Source organism: Onychomys torridus, chromosome 3 (assembly GCF_903995425.1).
Source record: "Onychomys torridus chromosome 3, mOncTor1.1, whole genome shotgun sequence".
Lineage (NCBI taxonomy): Eukaryota > Metazoa > Chordata > Mammalia > Rodentia > Cricetidae > Onychomys > Onychomys torridus.
The window spans coordinates 147,554,048-147,571,333 of NC_050445.1; positions in this window are offsets into that span (position 1 = coordinate 147,554,048).

Sequence of the window (17,286 nt, forward strand, 5' to 3'; positions counted from 1 at the left end):
AGAGCAGAATTTCCCCCACTTGGCAGTAGCATGCCTGACTGGTGTTTCCACTAATATATTCTTAAGCACCTTGATTTATGACTTTGTTCTGTTACTATAAAACTTGGCGAAACTGTTGCACTGGAACATGGTATGTGGGGCAACCTGAATCCCTGACCCCAGGGCATGGTCACTCATATTCAGCTCCAGAATAAACCACCTCTTATTCCATTTCAGGTGAGAGCCATGTTTTTATGTCAGCAGTGCCAATAAACCTGAGGATCCAGCTTCTGCCTCCCTCCTATCCTCTTGGTCTCCACAGCACCAACATCATGCTCTGTTCTGAGACTCTGGAACTGCAGGTATGGATATCAGTCAGTCTCTTCAGTTTTGTCTTTAAGGCTAGAAGCCAGAACAGACAAAACTGCCTCTTACACCTTGTGAAACAGATGCAAAAGAGTACCAGATATCTGCAGAAGGGACTGAGGAAGGAGTAGAGGCTGTCCCGTGCAGAAGGGACACAGGAAGGAGTAGAGGCTATCCTGTGTAGAAGGGAGGGAGGAAGGAGCAGAAGGGACTGAGGAAAGAGTAGAGGCTGTCCCGTGCAGAAGGGATGGAGGAAGGAGGAAGGTGCAGAGGCTGTCCCGTGTAGAAGGGACTGAGGAAGGAGCAGAGGCTGTCCCGTGTAGAAGGGAGGGAGGAAGGAGGAAAGAGTAGAGGCTGTCCCGTGCAGAAGGGATGGAGGAAGGAGGAAGGATACTTCCAGATATTTGTTCCCAATGACACTCCAAGACTGGCAATAAAATTTACCTTGAATCAGAGGGTGGAGTCAAAGATTGGCTGACCAGAATTAACCATAGGGGTTTTGAAGGACCGAGATTGGGGGGACAACAGGAAGTAGTAGGGAGGGGCTTAGAGAAATGTGCAGTCCTTTTCCCTAGGGGAAACTTGGAGAGACAGGGTAAACAGATCATTTTCTATTGCTCTTTGGATTTACCAGGTTTTACCCCAATATCTGACTCCTGAGTCTTATTTAATAATAGAGCAACATAAATAATCACTTCAGAAGGAGGCAGAGACCATCCCATGCAGAAGGGATGGAGGCAGAATGCAGAGACTGCCCTGTGCCAAGACAGTCCTGGCTACAGTAACTAAGGTCTCAGGCATGTCTCTGTTCTGATTCACTTGGCATTGGTTTCAACCTGAGGCTGGCTCCCGCATGTGCCTGGGAAAATGAGCACCATGACAATAGCAATATGCACATGCTGCACCCCATCCCCAACAACACTCAAGTTAGAGGGGCTTGCCTTTCCCTTCTGGGCAAAAACTTCAATAACCCCAGAGTTCAAAAACTTCCTGCATAGTTAGGAAGGTGTGTCTCCATACCGTTTATAGATATTGGCTAAACATTGATGTTCCAGATCGTTCCAGATCATTCCTTATCACTTTGGAATCAAAAAATACTAAGAGCTTTCTTCTCTTCTGAAGGTTTGTGGCAATAATACAAGTACTGTGTATGTTTACTGGTTGGAAAAGTATGGAAGGGGAACTCTCTCTACTATAGGTGTGAATCTGCAAGTCTCTGAGTTCAACTTATTTTATGTGGGAGCATGGGTGCGGGTTGGGGTAACCAACACAAATGTGGGTTGTCCTGGTTTGGTTTTGTTCTTTTGACACAGGGTCTTATATTGCTACTGAGAAAATTGGAGTCTCCTCTCAGTGGTCCTAGTCTCATGGTAGAAGAATTTGACTCAATCAAATTAGTCCTCCAGCTTCTGAGAGAAGGTGGATGGAGGAAATGAAGAGAGACAGCCATGCAGTAGTAGGCAGCCACAGAGTAAAAGGTGGGATAAATAACTTAGAAAAAGAACAAGAAAGCCCAGAATGTCAGGGAAAGTATGCCCAGGCTTGGGCAAGTATTTAAAATAAGAAAAGGAAGCATGTTTGTTTGTTTGTTTGTTTGTTTGTTTGTGTGTTTGTTTTAAGAAAAAGTTATACCTTTCTGGGTGTCAGGAGTTACAAAGATGGACAGACCCAACAGAGCCTCGTGTTAGTGTTACAGCAACTGCACAGAGGTCAGGAATTCTGGGAAGAAAAAACATATGATCTTATGAAAGGGATAAATATTCCTCTCATCCCTTTAGTATGCCACCAGGTGAACCCATCTTCCCAAGGGGTTGTCCCATCTTTCTGAGAAGTAGTCTCTTAGCCAGGCAATGGATCAGCCCAACTGGAATGTGGGGTCTCCACCCAGCCTAGAGATTTTATTTTCTTGATGAGAAGGAAAAAACTTTCCCGTTTAATGGACCTCTAATGCTACTGTAACAGTAAGACCCAGGCTGGCCTTAAACTTCTGATCCTTCTCCCTTTGCCTCCCAAGTGCTGAGCTTAGAGATGTGTACCATCATGCTCAGCTAAATATGAAGTTAGATGTGAGTGGAAGCCAGACATAATGATACATGCTATAATCCCAGCACTTGAAACATTGTAGCAAGAGAATTGTTGAGTTCAAGCTGTATTACATCATGAATTACAGATATGCCTGGACTATAGAATAATATTCACTTCAGGAAAAAAAAAAAAGACCCAAGGCTGGAAGTGTGGTTCAACATTTAAGAGCACTGATTGCTCTTCTACAAGACCAGGGTTCAATTCCTAGCATCCACATGAAAACTCACTAGTGTCTATAACTCTAGTTCCAAGGGATGTGGTATCATTTCCTGGCCTTGATGGGCACCAGCCACACATGTGGAATGTAGACATACATGCAAGCAAAATACCCATACACATATGGGAAGGGGAGAAGAGGGGACTGGGAAAGGGAAAAGCAGGGAAGGGAAGGGGAGGAAAGGGCAGGGCCAGGTGTGGTGGTACACAGCTTTAGTCCCAGCACTTGGTAGGCAGAGGCAGGTGGATCTCCAAACCATCCCAGGTACTATAATGAGAACCTCTCTCAGGAAACGGGGAAGAGGATATAGCTCAATCAGTAGAGTGCTTGAAGTTCATGAAGACCTGGGTTCTGTCCCAGCACACCATCAGCTGATGACAGTGGGCATGCCTGTAATCGCAGCACTTGTGAAGTGGAAGAAAGAGGACCACTGGTATGGTGGTATTGTGTCCCCCAAAATATTGTGCACCCTAATAAATTTATCTGGGGTCAGAGAACAGACAGCCACTAGATACAGAGCCAAATATGGTGGCTAGAAAATGGGTCAGAGCAAGCCATATCAGAAGCTGGGTGGTGGTGGTGCACGCCTTTAATCCCAGCACTTGGGAGCCAGAGCTAGGCAGATCTCTGTGTTCAAGGATACAGCTGGCATGGTGACACATGCTTTTAGTCTCAGAAAGCTAGTCTTTAATCCCAGGGAGTGGGGGCAGAAAGAGAAAAATTATATAAGGCGTGAAGACCAGAAACTAGAAGCATTTGGCTGGTTAAGCATTCAGGCTTTAGAGCAGCATAGTTCAGCTGAGATCCATTCAGATAAGGACACAGAAGCTTCCAGTCTGAGGAAAAAAGACCAGCTGAGGAACTGGTGAGGTGAGGAAGCCGTGGCTTGTTCTGTCTCTCTGATCTTCCAGCAGTCACCTCAATAACTGGCCTCGGGTTTGTTCGTATTAATAAGACCTGTTAAGATTCCTGCTACACACTGGGGCTAGAGAGATGGCTCAGAAGTTAAGAGCACTGACTGCTCTTCCAGAGGTCCTGAGTTCAATTCACAACCATCTATAATGAGATCTGGTGCTCTCTTCTGGCATGTGGGCATATATGCAGGCAGAACACTGTATACATAATAAATAAATAAATCTTGAAAGGAAGGAAGGAAGGAAGGAAGGAAGGAAGGAAGGAAGGAAGGAAGGAAGGAAGAAAGGAAGATTAGAAGTTCAAGGTTATCCTTGGCTACATAGTGAGTACTAGGCCAGCCTGGGCTATTCTATTGAAAAAACAAAAAGAAGCAGCTCTTATTGGGAAAGTCAGAGTAAGCAGCTTTAGGCTGGTGCTGTAGACATGGCATTCTTGAAGGATCCTGGGGACCACAATAGAGCTACTAAGAAGCTGTTTCTCCTCTCACCCAGCTTCTGATGTTAGACCAGGAACTCCTTCCTTCAGCCTCACTTAAAAATCCCACCTATTTCTTTTATTTTTTCCTATAGGGAGCTGTCTGTGTTGGGGCTTTATTTCTGTGAAGAGATACCATGACCACAGCAACTCTTATAAAGGAAAACATTTAATTGAGGCTAGCTTAGAGTTTAGAGGTTTAATCCATTATCATCATGGAGGGTCATGGAGGCGTGCAGGCAGACATGGTGCTGGAGAAGGATCTGAGAGTTGACTTGATCCACAGTCAACAGGAAGTGAACTGTCACACTGGCCATGCCATGAGTATATATGAGGCCTCAAAGCCTGCCCCACCAGTAATGGACTTCCTCCAACTAGGTCACACCTCCTAATAGCGCCACTCCCTATGGCCCAAGCATTCAAACCACCACAGAAGCCAAAGCCCCGACCTGAGAGCAGGCTTTGCTGTTTAGCACTAATAGGAACAAAAGGAAGGGAAGGGAGCAGGACTAAGTGGCTAGCACTTCTTTCCCCATTTCTGCCTTCATCTGCCATTAACCAAAGTAGAATTGCCTTTGCCAACTGCAGTCACTCAGTATACCTAATGCCTGGCACTGGGGTGGCCAGAAAAGTGCCAAGACAGGCTGTCCTCCAAATGGCAGCACATTATTAGGGTGCTTTCTTTACCCAGGATTCACTCTTAGTACTTCCCATTCAGCCTGACTGAAAAAAAAAAAAAAAGAGGAAGAAAAACTAGAGGTTAAAATGTGTGTGAGAGTGTGTGTGTGTGGTGTTTGTGTGTCTGTGTGTGTTTCTGTGTGTATGTCTTCATGTGTGTATCCGTCTGCGTGTATCTGTGTGTATAACTCATCGCTCATTGTCTGTCCAGTAGGTTTCCTCAGGGCCAGGCACCTGTAGAAATGGACTCTCACTTGGCAAAGACCAGTAGTCCACAAGACAGCACAGGAATTCAAAAAATTCGTGCAGCACACAGGCTCTTTTCTCTCTCGTTATATTGGTGATTCTTTGGGTGGTTTTTAGTTTTACTTTGTCAGTCACACATGCAATCACTGTAATTTTCCCTGGAAATTCTGGTCTTTCTTGAATATTTTCCCCTAAGATCTAACAGGGGGCTAATGCTTCTCAAATCTCTTATCTGAAATTACTAACTACAACTCCTAATCCTGGGAACTTTTCTGACTCAATAGAGACAGTTAGGTACATTTAAAATTAATTAATAAAACACTTGAAACATTAACCGTGTCTCACAGTTCTGGAAAGGAGAGTAGGGCATGCGTGCACAGAATAGGGAAAACGCCTCAGGAATACACATAGTGCCAACTGTTGAGAGTAAGTTCCCTGGACACCAAGCACAGAATCATTGGTAGGATCTGGTATGCTCCAAGAGGAAAAACTACAATGTAAAGTGTGGGACAGATAGACCCATCTTTACCATACGTAGGAGCTTATATTGGGGGAAGAAGTATGGTATCGCGGGATGAGAAAAGAGTGCTTTGTCAAAGTCTGCCTTTTACAGAGAGATCGAGACATGGGACCCTCCTTTAGAAAAGGGAACTGTATAAAAATATGTCTTACAGACACCAAATAATTGTCTGGATTTGAATATTGTTATCCTTAAACCATTGTGCCCATGCCCATTACTTTTTAACTTTGTAACTGCAAGTAGCTGCCAGCTGACATAAGAGATCCAAGAGCAGGATGTGTCTGGCTCGATATTTAGTTCAGCCTGCAAAAAAATGCTGATCTCTATGTCTAGAATAAGGTCATGCAGGGGGTGGGAAAGTATATTTGGGAAGCATAAAGGGGAAAACTGGGGGCTTTCATATGATCATGATGTATTTCTTAAATTGTGATGTGTTTCCTTAAAGTCAAAAATAGAAGCCAATAATAAAGCTGTTCATGTAACCCTAGTAAGAAAAAACTCTATTTAAGAATAAATAAAGATGCTCTGAGATATTTGGGTCATTTGAGTGCAATCCACTTGGTGGTCAGAAGTTTTCTTTGTGCCGACACCCCTTCCCCATCTCAGGACCTGAACCCAAGCCAAGGCTGGACCTCGGCAATTAGCTTTAAAAAAAATTAATAAAAGTAATTTTTAAATTCAAATGTGCTTGGATCTAGTTTCTATTGCTAAGCAAATTGGGGGGGGGGAAGGAGCTCATGTAAGAAAGGGTTATTTGGATTATACATCCCAATCATAGTCCATCATTGAAGGAAGGCAATGTGAGAACTCAGGCAGGAACCTGGAGGCAGGAACCGGAGCAGAGGCCATGGAGGATGCTCCTCACTGGCTTGTTCCATGTGGCTTGCTCAGCATGCTTTCTTATAGAACCCAGGACCATCTTCCCAGGACTAGCACTGCCCAAAGTGGACTGGACACTTCCGCATCAATCACCAATCAAAAAAAATGTCCCACAGGCCGGCCTACAGGTTAATCTGAGGAGTCATTTTCTCAGTTGAGAATCCCTCACCTCAGATGACTCTAGCATGTGTCAAGTTGACAAAAATCTAACCAGGACAGTGATGCACACCCATAATCCCAGGGCTCAGGAAGCAGAGGCAGGAAGATCAGTTGCATAGCAAATCTGAGGCCAGTCTAGAATACATGAGACACTGCCCCAGAAAACAAAAACAAATAAACAACCTCAAACCCTTCACAATTCTCTTGCCTATACCTCAGAAGTTTGATCTTTGTCTTAAGAGCAACAGAAAGAAAATCTTCAGGTTTTAGAAAGGTGAGTGCCTCTAATCTATTGCTATGAGGAGACTCCATGATCAAGACAGCTCTTATAAAAGAAATTGGGGCTGGCTTACAGTTCAGAGGTTAGTCCATTCTCATCATGGCAGGGAGCACAGCAGCATGCAGGCAGATATGGGGGGGGGGGGAAAGGAGGGGGAAGGAAGAAGAGGAAGAGCAGAGACAGAGAGAAAGGCTTTTCTGAAGCACTGGAGAGAAAGGAAGGGAAGGGAAGGGAAGGGAAAGGAAGGGAAGGGAAAGGGAAGGGAAGGGAAGGGAAGGGAAGGGAAGGGAAGGGAAGGAAAGGAAAGGAAAGGAAAGGAAAGGAAAGGAAAGGAAAGGAAAGGAAAGGAAAGGAAAGGAAAGGAAAGGAAAGGAAAGGAAAGGAAAGGAAAGGAAAGGAAAGGAAAGGAAAGGAAAGGAAAGGAAAGGAAAGGAAAGGAAAGGAAAGGAAAGGAAAGGAAAGGAAAGGAAAGGAAAGGAGGGATAATAATGGCTAAAACTCACTAACTACATTCTGTCACCCACTGTCCTTTGCACCAGTCCCCATTCTGAAGCTGTAGGAATAGACACTGGAAATAACAACTCTGCTGAAGTCATCATTGCATAGATCAGTTCTGTTCTCAGAGACTTTCTGGGGTCCCAAACACTAGATTCTGTTTTCCCTAAATCTGTAGCAATACCTTTACTCCACAGAGACCATGCCACCAGTCACTGGCTCTAAGTGATGTTACAATGAAAGAAACAGGATTGTGAAGTTAGATTTAGTATTCAGAGCTGGTCACTTGCTCAATCAAATTACACACTCCGTATGCTGTGAAATCACAATCATTATCCCAATGTTATATCCTAAATGTATTTGATAAAAACTCTTTTCTTTCTCCATTGTCAATGCATGCCCACTGCTGCAGCCCTCAAGATCAGTGTCCCTACAGAGATCAGTTATAGACTGCCTTTTCACATGCCCAGTTCCTACCAGTTACTAGGTTCAGTCTTGACCCCATGAGGCTTATTCTGGGGGGAGGGAGGGGGATTGGGTAAGATGGGGCACAAGTGTCTACCAGAATATCAGCAAGTACAGAACAGAGTTACTATTTGTGAAGGGTAAGCCCCTAGCAGACTGACTGCGCTGTTTCCAGAGGCCAGGGAGGCTTTAGATTGCGGAACCTTGCTGTGGAAAATGGGTGTGGCCTTGAGGTCCCTAGCCTAGGGTTGAGGCCTGCCTGGGCAGTCCCTGCTTCTGGGTCTGCTGAGAGGTGTGCAGGCAGCCTTACCCTCCCACTTCCACAGTCCCAGCTGCTCTTGCTGCTCTCCCGTGATGAGAGTAGACAAAGAGCATCTAGACAAGAGGCATCCCAGCCTGTGACCACGACAAAGCTGATTGTCTTAGGGTTCCAACTGCCATGATGAGACACTGTGACCAAAAGCAACTTCAGGAGGGAAGGGTTTATTTCACTCACAGTTCCATATGACAGTTCATCATCAAAAGCAGCGAGGGCAGGAACTCATGCAGGGCAGGAACCTGGAGGCAGGAACTGATGCAGAGGCCATGGAGAGATGCTGCTTACTAGCTTGCTCCACATGGCTTGCTCAGCCTGCTTTCTTATAGAACCCAGGACCACCTGACCAGGGATGGCACCACCCACAAAGGGCTTAGCCCCATCAATCACTAATTCAGAAAATGCCTCACAAGTTTCCCCACAACCATATCTTTTTCTTTTTGTTAATTAAATTTTTTCATTTATTTTTGTATCCCAGCCACAGTTTCCCCTCCCTCCTCTCCTCCCATCCCCTCCCCCTGCCTCCCCTCTGACCCCTCATCTACTCCTCTGTTTCTGTTCTGAAAGGGGCAGGTCTCTCATGGCTGTCAACAAAGCATGGCATATGAAGCTGAGGTCAGACTAAGCTTCTCCCTTTGTATTAAAGCTGGGAGAAGCAATCTAGTATGAGGAACAGGTCCCCAAAAGCCAGTCAAAGCATTAGGGAAGGGCCTTGATCCCACTGCTAGGAGGCTCACAGATGGACCAAGCTATGTAACTGTCACACATATGTAGAGGACCTAGGTCGGTCCAGAGGCTGTGAGTTCCTGTAAGTCCACGTTAGTCATTTCTGTGGGTTCCTTTATGATGACCTTCAACCCCTCCCCCACCCCCCTCCCCAGGCTCATACAATCTTTCTTTCTTCTCTTCAACAGGACTCTCAGAGCTCGGTCCAGTACTTGGCTGTGGATCTCTGCATCTGCTTCCATGGGTTACTGGATGAAGACTCCCTGGTTGCAATTATGGGAGTCACCAATCTGATTACAGATGGCCAGTTCAGGCACCCTCTCCATTATTGCTAGGAGTCTTAGCTGGGGTCATCCTTGTGGATTCCTGGGAACTTCCCTGACACCAGATTTCTCCCTGATCCTGAAATGTGCCCCTCCATCAATATATGTCTTTCATTACTCTCTCTTTCTCTGGCTCACCCCCAACCCATCCAACCTGATCTCTCATGTTGCTATCACCCCCACCCACCCCCAGTTTACCCAGGAGATCTCTTTTATTTTCCCTTGCCAGAGAAATCCATGTATCCCTCTTGGGACCTCCTTGTTACTTAGCCTCTCTGAGGCTGTGGGTTGTAGCCTGGTTAACCTTCACCCTACAGCTAAATCCACTTATGACTGAGTACATACCATGTTTGTCTTTCTCAGTCTGGGTTACCTCACTCAGGATGATTTTTTTTTCTAGTTTCATCCATTTGCCTGCAAATTTCATGATGTCATTGTTTTTTACAGCTGATTAATACTCCATTGTGTTTATGTACCACATTTTCTTTATTCATTCTTCAGTTGAGGGGTATCTAGGCTGTTTCCACATTCTGACTATTACAAATAACACTGCTATGAACATGGTTGAGTGTCCTTATAGTATGACTGAGCATCCTTTGGGTATATGCCCAAGATTGGTATAGCTGGATCTTGAGGTAGATTGAGTCCCAATTTTCTGAGAAACAGCCATATCAATTTCCAAAACGTACAGTCAGGCCTCATGGAAGCATTTTCCCAGTTGAGGTCCCTCCTCTCTAATAACTCTAGTTTGTGTCAAATTGACATAAAATCAGCCAGGACAAGACCTCTTGTCAAGCTGATACATAAACATATTCCTGTTAAGCCACAATTTCTTTCCTTGTTCATCCCCAAGATTATACATTAATAAATATATCACAATATAAAACATTTTACAAACTTAAAAAGTCTCACAGCCTTACATATTAAAACACTTTAAAAGCTGTGTCTTAAAAATATCCAGTCTCTTCTAAAATCAAAATTCTCTGTAAGACTACAAAATCTCTCTCTCTCTCTCTCTCTCTCTCTCTCTCTCTCTCTCTCTCTCTCTCTCAAGTTTAAAGTCTCTCAACTGTGGGTTCTTGTAAAAATCAAAAATAAGTACTTTCTTACTTCAAGAGGGAAGAATCAGGGCACAGTCATGAGCTGAACAAAGCAAAACCAAACTCCCAACAGTGGAAATAATGCAATGCCCAACATCTGGGATTAATTCATGATCCTCTGGGCTCCTCCAAAGGGCTTGGGTCATTTCTCCAGCTCTGCCCTCTGCAGCACACACGGCTTGTCTTCTACACTCAAGTGAACTCCACTCGGCCACTGCTGCTGTCCTTGGTGGTCATCCCACAGTACCGGCATCTCCAAAATGCTGGGATCTCCTGCTGCAAACAGGCTGCTCTTGCACCACTAGCCTCTCCTGTGCTCCTTTCATGGTGCCAAGCCTCAAATTCTCTGCATGACCTCTTTAACCCTGGGCCATTACCCGCTACTGAAGCTAGACCTTCACCAATGGCCTCTCCTGGCCTCTCAGTGCCAAGCCTCAGCTGCTCTCCACGACTCCTTCCTGCCTTCCAAACCAGTGCAGCCTGGGTGACTTTTAAACTACCAAGCTCACTGGAAGAAAATCCAGCCCTCAACAGCATCTCGAATCTGCTATGGCCTTGCAGCACAGCAGCATGCATGTCTTAATATATAATAGATAGATTCTTCATCCAAAAATAAAAAAATAAAATTATTGCAAATCCCACCCCCAACACCAACTCCTACTCTAAAGTTAACCCATCACGTGTGCTGCTAATACTTGACAATATGCTTCACCGGAAACCTAGATCTGAAAGACTGAACTGAATTTTCACCCCAAAACAAAATAACTTGAGGCTTATGGCATATAATTTAGATCAACACACATACAGAAGGGGAAGAGAACAATAATGGAATTAATCTACAGAGTTTATTTAATGAGCAAAGAAATTTCTTTGGGGGTTAACTCACAACCACAGGAGAATTTTCATAGGGTCCTGGAAAGTTGAGGTATATCCTACACTGATCTGCCTGGACCAAGATCTCAGTATCCAAAACCACAAGGTAGCAAAGAGAAAGAGCATATGTGCTTCCCAGGTCTTAAAGGTCCCCTGCCGCGACCGCCTCGACCAGCAAGGAAGACGTGACACCAGGCTCTTCTTTCTGCAGTTTATTCAGGAACCTTGAACAATCTTCTGACTTCTGACTTCTGACCCTGGGGAAACCTGCTCACAGCCTTAAGTAATCACTGGGTAGCCAACGCTGATACGCCACGCGGGCACTACCAATAGGTCCAGGTGCGCATAAGCAAGCCAGATTCTCAGCCTTAGCCATTTAAGGAGTTGTTTATCACAGAGAGCGCTCACCATCAGGAAGGTGGAGGGCGAAAGCCTGCTCCATCTTTGAGGCGAGGCTGTATGAAGCTCTCTACAGTCTGCCAATGGCCACACCCCAGGGGCATGTACCTCAAGGTCATAGGCAGGTGTAACAGCCACCTACTACCTCACTAGGGGCGGTGCTTCAAGGCTTGGCTCAAACAGCCACCCACTACAGGACATGGAGGTACCTAAAGCAAAGCTGAGTGACAGAACACATTCAGTCAATATATGGTGGTATTGTGTTCCCTAAAATATTGTGCACCCTCATAAACTTATCTGGTTTCAGAGAACAGAACAGCCACAATATTAAACATAGAGGTTAGGCAGTGGTAGCACATGCCTTTAATCGTAGCATTCTAGAGGCAGAGATCCACCTGGATCTCTGTGAGTTCAAAGCCACACTGGAAACAGCCAGGCATGGTGACTCATGCTTTTAATCCCAGGAAGTGAGCCTTTAATCCCAGGAAGTGATGGCAGAAAGCAGAAAGGTATTTAAGGCATGAGGACCAGGAACTAAAGCTGGTTAAGCTTTTAGGCTTTTGAGCAGCAGTTCAGCTAAGATCCATTCGGATGAGGACACAGAGGCTTCCAGTCTGAGGAAACAGGATCAGCTGTGGGATTGGTGAGGTGAGGAAGCTGTGGCTTGTTCTGCTTCTCTGATCTTCCAGCATTCACCCCAATAACTGGCCCTGGGTTTGATTTTTCTGATAAGAACGTTTAAGATTTGTGCTACATCAGTAGGTATCTATATAAAGAGTGATGGGACTTCGGGAAAAGCTCCACATGGATTCATGTGCACCCATCTGGAGGTACCAGATCCCTCCATGGCAGACCCATGTGCAAGGAGCTACAGGAAGAGGCCACTTGTGTCATTCCAGTGTTAGAAGCTCCACATCCAAGACCAGAATGGCATGTGATGGACTGGAAGCCCTGCCCAAGCTGCAGTGGGGAGGGACGGGGCCAGCCTTTGAAGTCCTCCCACCCTCCCTCTGCACCACCTGCCTTTTAAAGCGGCTCCCTTTACTGCTGTTTGGACACTACAGTACCCGTCTCTGGGTCAGCAGGGACCTCTGAAGCCTTCTTGTGACCTGGCTTAATTTGTTTTTCAAACTATAGCTTTTCTAATGGATTTTCAGGACTTTTGTAATCTTGTAGCTATCCAACATCCAAATTTTAAGAATTTTAATGGAAAGTTTAAATTGAAGGGGCTATCTGTAGACTCACCACCCAATGGATGCCCAGTCATCACTACAAATCCTTGAGTGGTCTCTAAGAAAGTGATGCTGATCATCACCGCTTCAGCATCCCCTCAGTTTTGATGCTTGGCTCTCTCTGCTAACCTCGGATTCCTGGCTATTCCTCTTCCAGTTCCTTCTCACCTTCTGCTGTCTTGTATAGTGATTGGTGAGGGAAAATATGCTTTTGTCCCCTGCCCTCTGCACCACATATGAGTTCCAAATTTTATTATTACATAAAAGTGCTTTATGCTGGCTTTTCTCAAAAAAGAAAAAAAACAAACCTACCAAGTTCAGCTGCCTGTGCAAGGCAACACAACCTTGGCTGCCTCTGGAGCACAGCTTCCCAGAAGACTCCACCTCAATGTTGCTGGTCTCTTCTTAATCACAGCTGGTTCTTTGACCCCAGCTGACCAGCATCCATTGTCCCAGCAAAGCGAAGGTTTTACTTTAGTGGTCCTGGTCTCTTGTTAATCACAGCTGATTCTTCAGATGACCAGACACCACAGGTTCTTCATGAAAATGGCCTAGTAGAGTCTTTGCATCCTTCTGAAACTTCACAAGCCACACCTCCATTGTCTGCACTGCTTTCAACATTCTTACCTCCCAAGCTCATACAGAATAGCTCACAATGCACAATGCACAATGACTTTTCTAGGCCAAAGTTCCAAAGTCCTTCCATAATCCTCCCCTAAACAACACAGTCAGGTCTGTCACAGCAGTACCTACTACTATCTGGGTACAAACTTGTCTTACTTAGGATTACTATTGCTGTGATTTAAAAAAAAAAAAAAACAAAAAACAAAAAAACAAAACAAAAAAAACCTATAACCAAAATCAAGTTGAAGAGGAAAGAGCTTATTTGGCTTATGCTTCCACATTGAAGGAAGCCAAGACAGGAACTCCAACAGGACAGGAACCTGGAGACAGGAACTGATGCAGAAGGCATGAAAGGGAGCTACTTACTAGCTTGCTCCACATGGCTTGCTCAGCCTGCTTTCTTATAGATCCCAGGACCACCAGCCCAGAGGTGGAACCACCTGCAATGGGCTGATCCCTCATCAATCACTAATTAAGAAAATGCCCCATAGGTTTGTCTACAGCCTGATCTTATGGAGGCGTTTTCTCAATTGAGGCTCCTTCCTCTCTAATGACTCTAGCTTGTGTCAAGATGACATAAAATTAGCCAGCACACTGCCAAGTCTCACATTCCCTCTCTGTCTCACACTTTCTTCCCACAAAATATCAGAGGTTGTAGAAGCGAGTGTGACTCTTCTTAAGTCAGATAACTCATGTCTAAGGTCCCAGCTGGCAGAGACACAAGTCTTGCCTTGAACATATCCCTTCAGCAATACCTGCTTCTGTCCCACTGTGCACACCAGCTAACAGTCCCACAGGAGGAAACATGCACACTTGAGGAAGCTGGTTTGCCTTTAGCTTTGAAGTCTCTGTGCCAACAAGCAATAAAATCACCTGAGGCTGGACCTCAAACAAAGAATTTTTAAGAACTGCAAGGTACAAGTTAGGAAAAGTTTAACAGAGAAAGCAAGCATTCACAATGATCTTTGCTCCTTCCATAAACTGAACACTGGCAGTGCCAAGCGAGGGTCAAGGTCCGTGGTAGCCGTACCAGCAGTGAGTAGTTATCATACACTGCTTCACATATCAAACATGACACAGACTCTCCCTTCAAACACTGCGGCTGAACACAGCATTTCTGAATTGTCTGGTGAAGACATATATTTCCAACATTATTAACGCTAGTTTGGAAGCATTTACTAATAGATTTCTGTAGCAGGCAGCTTTCCATTTCTATAGTGAAGCAAGTGACTTATAAAAAGGATTAGTCTCTCATATGCAGGATCTAGATTTAAATACAAACATATAATAAAGGCATATATAAACATATAGAAGAACATGAGCAAGGTATTTATGATATACAGGTATGAAAATATTACGATGAAATATGGGATGTGGCAGATGTCTGAAATACCAAGACTTGAGAAAGGACATGTGAAGATCAAGAATTTGCCATCTGTGGTAACAGAGTAAGTCTTGGGATAGCCTGCAATACCAGAGACTCTCCCTCAAAAAGAAAACAAAAATCCTCCTAGAAAAACTTATTATTTGTACACTAAAGAAACTAACAATAAAAAAATAAGGGGTGCTGGAGAGATTGTTCAGTGCTTAAGAACACTAGCTGCTCTTGCAGAGGACCTAAATTCAATTCCCAGCACCTACATAGTGGTTCACAACTGCCTATAACTCCAGTTCCAGGGGATATGATGCCCTCTTCTGGCACCTATGCTCATACTGGCTCATGTACAAACACATAAACAAAAAACAAATGTTACTAAAATTTAAAAGAGAAAGTTCATTTTGAATCATAGTTTTGGAGGTTTAGTCCAGAACTGAGTGTCCTATTGTTTGAGACCTCCAACTGTCAGGACCCAAAGAAGCCCAGGACAAGGCTCCTCAGTGCCTGTGGCTCCTCCTAGCACTTCTCACACTGACGCCCCCGCTCTAAGCCTCCATCCCATTCCCTTCCCCCAGCTTCCCCTTCCTATGTAAACCTGCCATTTCAGCCATCTATCTATCTATCTATCTCTATCTCTCTCCTCCCCCTCTTCCTGCCCCCTCAATGGCCGGGTTCAGTCTGGACTCTTCCAGATGCCTCTGGCTGTTCTCTCCCTCACATCTACAAACCCTTCTCTTCAACCATACATTGGAGCAGTAATATCCACGTTTTCATTCACCAAGAAGGCACATTATGTCGGAAGTGTGTGGAAGTGGAAGCTACTCATCCTGTGAGGCAGGAAGCCAGGAAGAGGAAGTAACTGGTTCCCACAGTCTCCTTCAAGAGCAAGCCCCCAGTGACCTAATGACCTTTTCTTAAAGGTCACACCATCTTCCAATATCACCACCAGGAACCAAGCCTTTAAAACACATACACATTTGAGAGACCATCATCCAAGCCACAGACTTCTGCCAGGGCCTCTGCCTTATGGTAAAATAGGTATTCATTTCAACTCCTCAGATCTCCAATCCCAGGGGATTCCTGCTGGCGGGAGAAAAAACCCACCAGACCTTAAAATCTTTGGCTCCTGTCAGAAGTATGAAAAGAAACTGGAAATTCCCCATTTTTTAAAATCTATTTGTGGCCCCTCTTCTTATCTACCTGCCAATCAGGGACCAAACGCCTCAGCTAGAGACGTAGTTGGGTTGGCAGAGTGCTTGTATAGCAGGCACAGGCCTTGGGTTCCATTCTCAGCACTATATAAATAGGGTGGGCACTCATGCCTGTAATCCCAGCAATGGGGAGGTGTTGGCAGGAATATCAGAAGTTCAAGGTCATCTTCAGCTTCACAAATGAGTTTGAGGCCAGGCTGGGCTACATTAGGCCCTGTCTCAAAAACAGACAAGAAATTCAAGGTAATCACAGGAGGAAAACAGGTCCAAGGGTTGTGTCCTGGGCAGCTGGAATGGCTTGAGATTATTCCAGGCAAAAAATAAATTTAGGCAGGTGGGGGCTGGGTTGCACAGCACACCCAGTCTCATCAGTGTGAACACAGCTGGTGGGGGGCTCCCTCTGGTGTTGAGGAAGTTGCTGGCACTAAGGGTACAATCTCCATTTGTCTTGCATGCTGTCTTTCCATCTGACTGGTCATCCTAAGAGGCAGACACAGTTCAGTCCCCATGAGAGGATGGCTGCAGCTTAAGTGGACAGTATGGACATGGGGTGATCCGCTGCAAGAATCCTGTTCCTGAGAGGTGCAAGGGGACAGATGTACACTCTAGTACACTCTAGATGTCCCTCTAGGAATTCTGGAGCGGGATGTTTAGAATGTTCCAGAAAATCTCTTAAACCCCTAGTTTTTCATCTCCGAGGTATTGAACCTTGAAGCAGAGGACCACAGGGCAAGCTCTAAATGATTAACACGTGGAGTCGAGCAGGAATTTGTTTCAAAGTTTAAGGCAGAAGAAATAGGTACAGGATGAAGGCAGAGGTGTAAAGTTTCATTATGCTTTTAGTTACCCATTGGACAACAGTGGCCCAAGGAAAGGTCAGCACTCTTAGCAAAGGCAGCCACTTTGTCCCTGCCATAACCCCAGACAGAACAGCTATTTTCAAAATGATTATAACAAGTGCTGGGATGGATGTGGAGTCAAAGGAATTCTAAACACTGTGGGTAAGGATGTTCATTCCTATTATGGGAAGCAATATTGAGGTTCCTCAAAAAATAAAAATAGAATGACCATGTGATCCAGCAATCCCACCACAATATCCAAAAGAAATGAAATCAGTTTGTCGGAACACACACCAAGTTCATTGTATCATTGTTCACAATACACAATAACAATAAAAAAAATGTGATGTACAGGTGCAATTGGATACTCTTCAGTCATACATTAAAAAAAAGAAAGAAAGAAAGAAAAAGGTGGGGGCCTGGAGAGATAGCTCAGCAATTAAGAGCACTGGCTGCTCTCCTGGAGAACCTAAGTTCAATTCCTAGCATCCACATGAAGTTGACAAC